The sequence below is a fragment of the Pecten maximus genome, chromosome 17 (genome assembly GCF_902652985.1).
Source record: "Pecten maximus chromosome 17, xPecMax1.1, whole genome shotgun sequence".
Lineage (NCBI taxonomy): Eukaryota > Metazoa > Mollusca > Bivalvia > Pectinida > Pectinidae > Pecten > Pecten maximus.
The window spans coordinates 4,356,355-4,365,391 of NC_047031.1; positions in this window are offsets into that span (position 1 = coordinate 4,356,355).

A 9,037-nucleotide genomic window follows, 5' to 3' on the forward strand; every position below is an offset into this window, starting at 1 on the left:
TCCATTACAGAAACCAACGATGGCGTGTGCTGTTACCATGGCAAGATGTATGTGGCACCAAGGAATGGCGGCTATGGAGATGGCGGCCAGTGATAACGCAAGAAACTGTATCATAAGTTTGTCGACATAGTTACAGACAACTCCATATGTGAATGACCCAGAAATGAACCCAATGCCAAGGAAGGTCAAGTAAAGGGAAGATTCGTCAAGGGTGACGGATGTTATTTTCTGAAGATCAAGCAAAGCTGTACTCGTCTGGGCCAGAATCCAACCCTGTAAAAAGTATATAATGATGCAGAAACATATAAATGATCGTTTTTATTATTTTCTGTTTAGAAATTGATCATAATGAATCTACAATGTAATAAGTATGACCGTCGAGAGGAGATGGTTGACGGATTTCTTGGCCAGTCAGAATCCTTTCATTCATTGGAAAACAAACATAATACTAAAATTTAATAGGAACCGTGATTCTCACTTACAACAGAGTTAACGAAATGTATCAAAGAAGACACGGAGAAATAAACATGGCGATACTTAAATAGTTCCAAGAGAATTTAATGAATGTTCCGGAAAGTCACGTGGCTTCTGCTTCATTGATAACAAGCCGTTATGCAAATTATCAACGTCACATCTCCAAATAAATACTAGTTTGGTGGCAATAGACCTCTTACATGGTCTTCACCAACATCTCGAAACCTTGTGTAGCTATTTTCTCGTCAGGTTTGACAATCTGATGAAAACCGTGTTAATGGGATCAAGTCTTTTTTATCGAATATTCTGTTGTATATACATTAATTTTTTTGCTGTAGGAAGTAGGAAGTTGGTCTTGTCAGGATTCGGAAAATGAACTTTTGGGTAATTTGTTTCATTACGCCTTTCATATAGACCAGTTGTATGCTCTTCTTGTTTGTCTGTTTGACTAAATTTATATCTGCAGCCTAATATTATATATATGTATGAATATAAGTGAGAGAAAAGGCTTGGTTTGGTTTGTTTTTGTTTAACCTCTTATTAACAGCCAGAAGTTTGCCGTTATGTGCCTAGTATGTTATAATTAATTTCAATAGTGATACGTTTTGGAATATACACATGTACTTAATCTTCTTTTTAAATCCAATATAACACATCATGACATTATTAAATCAAGGGGCTGTTGCACACTGTTGCAAGCTGTTGCACCACTCATAATCAAAACGTTGACATTGATGTCAATGTAGTTTGAGTGTTCTCCCTGTAAAATTCTGGGTATAAAGATTGTATGCTCATAGGATCACAAACGAAATAGCTGCATGGTATATTTTAGTTTTGGCTCAGTTTTAAGTATTATCAGTTTGTATTGAAATGTGCTAATATTTGTCTTTCTATTGTATCATTCATTATAATTGTGCCAGCGTAGGATTTTTTTCTATTAAATTTCACTTTATTTTATTTTATTTTATTTTTTTCACCATTTTTATTGGAAATAGAGACACAATGGTGATCAGCTAATGAAGTACATACAATACTAAACAATAACTTAAAAGGAGATTGTAAACAGTTGATGGAATTTTTTATTACTATTCGTGTTACAAAGCTTTAATTGGACTTTTAGATTATAATTTAACAATTCTGTTGTAATTTCGAAACCGTTTGGTTAGTTTCGCCCAGTATTTAGTTCTCGATTGTTTATTTATATTATTTTGTATAAATAATGTTTAACGTTATTTATTAGCCCCGACTCAAAGGCAGTCTTATAGTTTCAAGTGAGTAGCTAAATGTATTTTTATACCAGTAAGAAGATATCAAAGGGCCTGTTTCCAGTAATGTTAATTGTCCATATGAGCCTGCCCCCGTATAATTTCTTATCTAGCTCAACTACAGTTTTTTTTCTTTCCAAAGAATAATTTTACACCTTTCCGACACCCAGATTTCATAATGTTAGTGGAAATGAATTTTTATAAAGTTGTCATTTTGAGCATCAAAGACATAAGGTCGTAAATAAAAGAAGATTATCTCGAAACTGTAATTCGCAACATAGTGTAAATTTATTTTGATAAATATTTCCAAAACATCGTGTTTATTCATAAAACATAAAACAAAAGTTTTCTCGGATGAAAATGCACTTGAAGAGACACACTTATGAAGAAAAATGCCATAAAATTGCAATTTTCTCCCCTTATATAGTTTTGGATGCAAATTTCCATCACAAAATCGGATAGAGCTTTACTTGTTTCATATGTGTACCAAAAATCAGCTAATTCCATGTGGTGGAACGTTCTCATATCGCCGCCTGAATGTGGTTGTAAGATGAAAGAAAAGGGGAAAATGAGTAACAACCTTGTCTGAAACCCTATTATATAGCATATTAAATACAAAATTGTATATTGAATATTAGAGCGGATATTTTCATGACAGTTTTATGATATCTAACGACTAAACAAACAGTATCGATATAAAGATTAACACTGAGGACACCCTGATACATGAATACTGTTCTATCTCAAGTTGTCCTCTTTTGAGTGGCCTTGTACATTTATCCGCATATTCTTGTCTTTGTCTTTACGTTTACGGAATCATTGACTCGACGCTAGCTATTCTGGTCTCACTTTCCTTGTTTTATCGTCCCATCTCCAAAGCGTTGTGGCTCTGTCAGGGTTGGGACCCTGACTTGTCTCAGTTTCTTTGTGCCTGCCGACCACGTCACATCAAATAGATAGATTATCCATATGAAATTCTTAATTTTGTTCTAAGTAATCAATATATTCTGTGCTTCTTGGAGGTATTGAATGCGATTTATTATATTGTCTTGTTATTTTGTGTGATTAGTTGTTCGTTATTTATCACACATTTTCGCATAATTGTACCAAACTACTGAGTATTAGCTGTTTACAGCAATCATCGGTGTCAAGATCCGGGTTTGTCAAGATGGATGAATCTTCCGTACTGTTTCCCCGTCTCAATCTCGATTACTTGAGAACCATTACGTGTGGAACGTATCAGATATCTCTGGCTCCTTGTTACATCGCCGAACATTTAAGTGATGACAGAGACTATGAGGTGTAGCTTTACCAGCACTCCCCAGACCTTCTCCGATGTCAAATACATTCTCGACACAAAAGCCAAACGAAATATAACGTTTGGATACGGTTCACCGTTTCACCCGATGATGAAGCCCCAATAAAGGACTACTACTGCCAGTGCCCAGTTGGAGAGAGAACGATGGGAATGTGTGCGCACATCTCCAGTATCTTGTACTACCTTGAGTATTACAGGGCGCTGGAAAACCCTCGACCATTACAACCACAGGTGAAGAAATTCCGACAAAACTTGAAATAGTTTTCCATGCGGCAACGGAGTGCATATGTCGAAAGTATGTTTGGGGCTCGATATGAAAGATCCCCGTTACCATTTGACTAACCAAACTTATAAATATAGGTATTATACAATCGCCCGTAGCTATGAACACTCCCGTAAATGCGAAAACCAACCAAAATCATAAGGAACACGTTTTGTCTGTTGTTCTGTCTATTTGTCAGCCAATGTCTTCAACCACGGGGACTTGTGAAGTAGCCATCTTGGATTTTTTTTTATGAAAAAGTGTTTCTCTCACTTTTTTTTCATATCTGTGTACATATTCTCAACATACCGAGCAAATACTCTCATGATTTGTTAATTATCTAAAGAAAGTCGAAAATCGGCAATTTAACCATAGGCTATTCAACCAAAGATTTTAAAATGATCCACCACTTACATGTTGATGACTTTTCCTCTCATCAATAGCATAGTACGTACTGTTTAATATGATAAAAATTGGTTTGCATCCAACGCCCATAAAAGGGTGTTTTCTCTAAAAAAACACAGTTTTTGTGTCTAAAATGTTATCATCGAAAATGGCATTTTTGAGATTGTTTCTTCCAAAAAACAGCCAAATGGGGCGATGGAAACATGATTTTTTTGTCACAAACATGCATGAATGTATTCTTTACGGTGATCATCATTTGATTAGATTTTCATTAATATTTTACATAACATGCACATTTTATCAACACTTAGACAGCTTCTGAAAGGTACAACTTTGAGGAGCCATAAAAAACAAACCAAGTGACCTAAATCTTTATACTTTATAGATTTGTGACCACAACGGCATGGGCAATGCACCACCAACAGGAAATTTGAATCAGAGAAGGGGCCATTTTGGAAACAGGCCCTTACTAATAATAGATACAAAATCTGAAGTAGACGTTATATATTCTTGTTGTCAGTAGATATCGTGTTTTTGTTTTGTTTTTGTTTTTCTTCTTATGATATATAAGATTGAATATATGACACTTAACTCATGTCCCATGGAAGAAATCCAAGATCTTTATATCATAGTGTAAGCCTATACTGTTTCTAGACCGGTGATTTTTTTCTCCGGGTACTACGGCGTTCCTCCACCTCGAAAACCTGACGTTAAATAAAATAAATCAAATCAAACTACAAAAAAAGAACCAAAAGTGTGAAACCCCTGTAAATTATTGCTATATGACATACGTTAAGTTTTAGCGTCACATCAAATTATAAATTTGAATGATATGTTTTCTTTACATACTTACACACAGGAGGTAGGTAATACACATACAGATGCTGTAGAAAAACTTCTGATAATGATTGTCCTGATCTGTCCGCTTCTGACCTCTGTCCGTCATTCTGGTGTATATATAGAACCGTTTTGTTTGTAATCCTTTTCACGATAAAGCTTGGATTGAAGAATCAATTTTGATTATATAGCAGTCGAACACTAAAAAACATAAAAACCAATCTTGCGCTATAGATTAGACATGATATTTATCTATTAAATGTTCAATCCTCTCGTTTCAACATAGGTAGCACACCACAGTAAGACAGCCTGGCCATGGGCAATTTTTTTGTTAAGCAAATAACTCCTGTAGTATGATATGTATAAAAAATGAAAAAAATAAATGTACACTGTAATTGGTATATCCAGTATGAAGTAGTACATACAGGCTTCACATTTATTAAAACAAAAATCAATAAATTGGTTCCGGATTTTAAATATCCGGATTTTCCGAACGTGTGTTTAAACAGGGAATTTAGTTTCGCCTACAGCGCAAAATGGAAGCCCACAGAAAAGGTAAGATAGCGGAAAAACTTAATTTACAACATATGTCCAAACAAGATTAATTCTGTCTTTGGGATAGAGATATTTAATTTTAAATAGGTTTCAGAAAAAAAATTGTGTAGAGAATTGTGCCATTTTGGGTCAAATATCATAATATTTTGCAATTTTTGAGAATTTTTTAAGCTGTTACCATGGTATTCACAGCTCTAAAAATCACAGAAAATATCAGTTTACTTATCCTTCAGAGCTCTATTAATATTGTAAATGTTGTACAGATTTCAAATATATATACTTTATTAGAGGTTATATGTAAGGTTAACTGGCAATGTTTACATAACTAAAGCATGTGCCATATTTTTCAGAATTTGGCATTTTTACTGTACACTGCTACCATAGGATCAACATGTGTTTGATATAGGGAGCTCTCTGGCCTTATCCAATAATGTATATGTATGAGCACTTATATTAATTGATCGAGGTTGAAACATGCAAAGGTAAGACAATAGATGTGCATCTGTTCCCAGAGTTAAGTAACGTAGCTATTTCATGATCCATTTTCAACGAATATTGATATTTCTTCACTAGTTTCATATGGCGACAGTTTAACCAAAATGCCAACCATATTACTTTCATGTTTAATTAAATATGGCTGACGTCAAAACTTCCACTTCAATCCAAATACTCGTCAAGGAATCTGCAAACAAGTCTTTAAACATATCAATACTCAACAGAAAACATTATCATTATCAACAGGTTGTGTAATCCAGTCATTAAAAGTCAGAAAAGTTGATAAATCTGTACAAAATAACATTTATACGATACCATAGCGGAGGCTGAAGAGTTTCATACATGTACTTATGCTTCACATGTATGATGTCGTTATTTTGGCTCAAGCTGACTCACAACCCAGGTTCATGTATCCACTTGTCAGGTATTCACCTCACTTAGAACAAGGCTTTGTCACAGGCACAAAATGTAGTAGGGGTGGGAAAATGCACGGTCAGACCGGGATTCGAACCCGGGACATCCGAACGCTAGCCAGATGTTCTACCAATTGAGCTACCTGGTCGCCGATGATCGACTCGGTCCAGTTTATCTACACATATAACTAGTAAATTAAGTGATATTTGTCCAGATTAAAAATCACAATTCTGTTGCAATTAAACTGAAGTAAGTTGACCAATTGTTAATATCTGTTATAGGCTGTCGTCAAGTCCCAAGGATAGCCAGGATATATATTAACAATTGGTCAAGTTACTTCTGTTTAAGTGCAACAGAATTGTGATTTTTAATCTGGATAAATCTCACCTGATTTACTATTTAGTCAGGGTGACAGATCATTACGTCACTCACTAATTCCAAATTCAATTTCACATTGACGAAGATGGTGAATTAAACAAACAATTAGTGATGGTTATTTGTAGACTAGACTTTGAAGTAGTCTCAAATGAGGATCATTTTACACGGGACATGTAATATGTACTTGCTGATACTTTCCTAATTAAAATTAAAACATATTTAAAAGGACCATGTTGTCATTAGTAAGGTAAACAAACAAACAGCTGTCGCCTGTTATGATACAGTACACAATCTACACGATTAGTGCATATCTCACATTGGCAATCGCCATAGCACTAGGTGGATATCGAACCACATACAGCGTCATGTACGTAAAAGAATATGTAGTCAAAGAATACAGACATTATCACACATATCCTAATAGCATCTGCAAATGATTTGATTCCCTCCAACTGAAAAAGCCAACGACGACCTGTCAAAGTGTCAAAATTGAATCAACAATTGAGGAAATGTGCGATATTGGATGGTGTCAAAGTGTTCATATGGCACCGTGTGTTGTTTTTTGTTTGTTTGTTTTTGTGTTATTGTTTTTTGTGTGTTTTTGTTGCTGTTTTTTTTTTTTTTCTCTCTTTCGATTCTGTGTATATTTTAAACCTTAAAACTGTTCGCAATGTTCTCATTTTTTATACTCATGGCGTTCATTAGGAAGTGTTGATCATACACGGTATGCTCTTAACGGAGTCATGAATAGATAAAATTCTGACGAAACTGTTAATCTCTTACTTGTAGAGAGCAGAACTATAATTTTATTCATGGTATATTTTAGTTGCTGCAAAAATAAATCCTCAAATTAACAGGCCACTTCCTTCGTCGATCCCTAATTGATTTGAAAACCGATAATTGTGCTTTTTTTTTTTTTTTTTGGTTTGGTTTGTTTTTGTTTAACGTCCTATTAACAGCCAGGGTAAATTAAGGACGTGCCAGGTTTTGGAGGTGGAGGAAAGCCGGATTACCCGGGGAAACTCCGGCCTACGTAAGTACCTGGCAACTTCCCTACGTAGGTTTCGAACTCGCAACCCAGAGGTGGAGGGCTAGTGATAAAGTATCGGGACACCTTTAACACTCGGCCACCGCGGCCATGCTGGTGAATTTTAACCATCGCGAGAATACCGTAACATGCATGCAATTTGATTTGTGTTAGCGGAGGGATTGGTTTCCAATTTGATTGGAAAACAAACAGCAATAGTAGACAGCAAAGGCGGCACTTGAAATACTTAACGATGACAATAAACTAAACGTGTAAACATCGGTGGGAATCCTTGATTACTATTACTATTCTGTCAAAGAACTGTTAGGTTTTCACTACAGATTTATTGAATTGGTTCGACTCCGTGTGTATTTCTGTATATAATACGTTACGCCCCGAGGACAATGATATAGCTGAGTTATACCTGTAAAATAATTATACATGTACATAACTAATCATATGATTAAAAAAATCAGAAGCAGCTGTTACGTATTCTCAATATCAACTGTGTCCATGTGTTTTTTTATTAGTTTATATATTCCAAACGTTATACAACTCATGATATTCCATGAAATAAAACTGATCTATTTATCATGTATTCAGATTTTGTATCTGTACGTAGCACAAACTAGAATCTACCTATGACACTCAAACAGTTATAAATTTGAAATGTCTCAAGTTCCGAAACACGCATTATCTTTTATTTCCAGAATTGATTTGATGTTTCGATTACTAAATGAAATATGTACAAAATATAATATACATATCATCCTGCCTTTGTACCACTCAACATTTTTAAAGAAACTACAGCCGACCATAAAGTAAAAATCTGCAATATAACTAGCATTTATACTTAAAACCATATCAATATTTCATAATATCAACTATACTTGAAGCAGATTTTTTAAGCATTACATTCTTATCATACTAACATGATATAAATACATATTTTACAGTGGTGAATAGAGGGTTTTAACTCTAATGGTCTCAACCACGGTCTAACGGATCTGTATTTTTCGATAGAATAAGTAGTTCACTGGAGTCGCGCGGATGTATAGGATGGCCCTGATTTCACCGTCAATAGACAACATAAAAAGTGTATGAATATCTACATTGTTGCAATTTACCCTGTGACGTATTTTTGTTTACGTATCTCCCGTTATGTTATGACATCGGACATCATATTGACATATATGTTGCCACCTTCACGTGTCGCTATCAATTGTATTTTTGATGAAACAAACAGTAAAGTTTGTCTATTAGAATTCAAAGTAGCATTGCTGTGTATTCCCATAATTGGCGGTGTTTTACCATGCACTACCTACTTCCGTTTTCAATCCAATATGGCTAACTTCAAAACATTCGCTTCAAACCATAGACTTAGTGATATATTAACACAGAAGTCCATCATTTTACTCAAACTAATGAAATATATTGAAAACATGGTTTTGAAGATGCATACGCTGATGAAAGTTGTATCCATGATGAATGTAAATGCTTAATGACGTAAAATTGTGCAAAAAAGCTAGAGGTCAACGATAAACTTTGTACAGTGTATTCGATGAAAATATTCTTATGCGCAGGGCCGGATGATAACATTGTGCAGT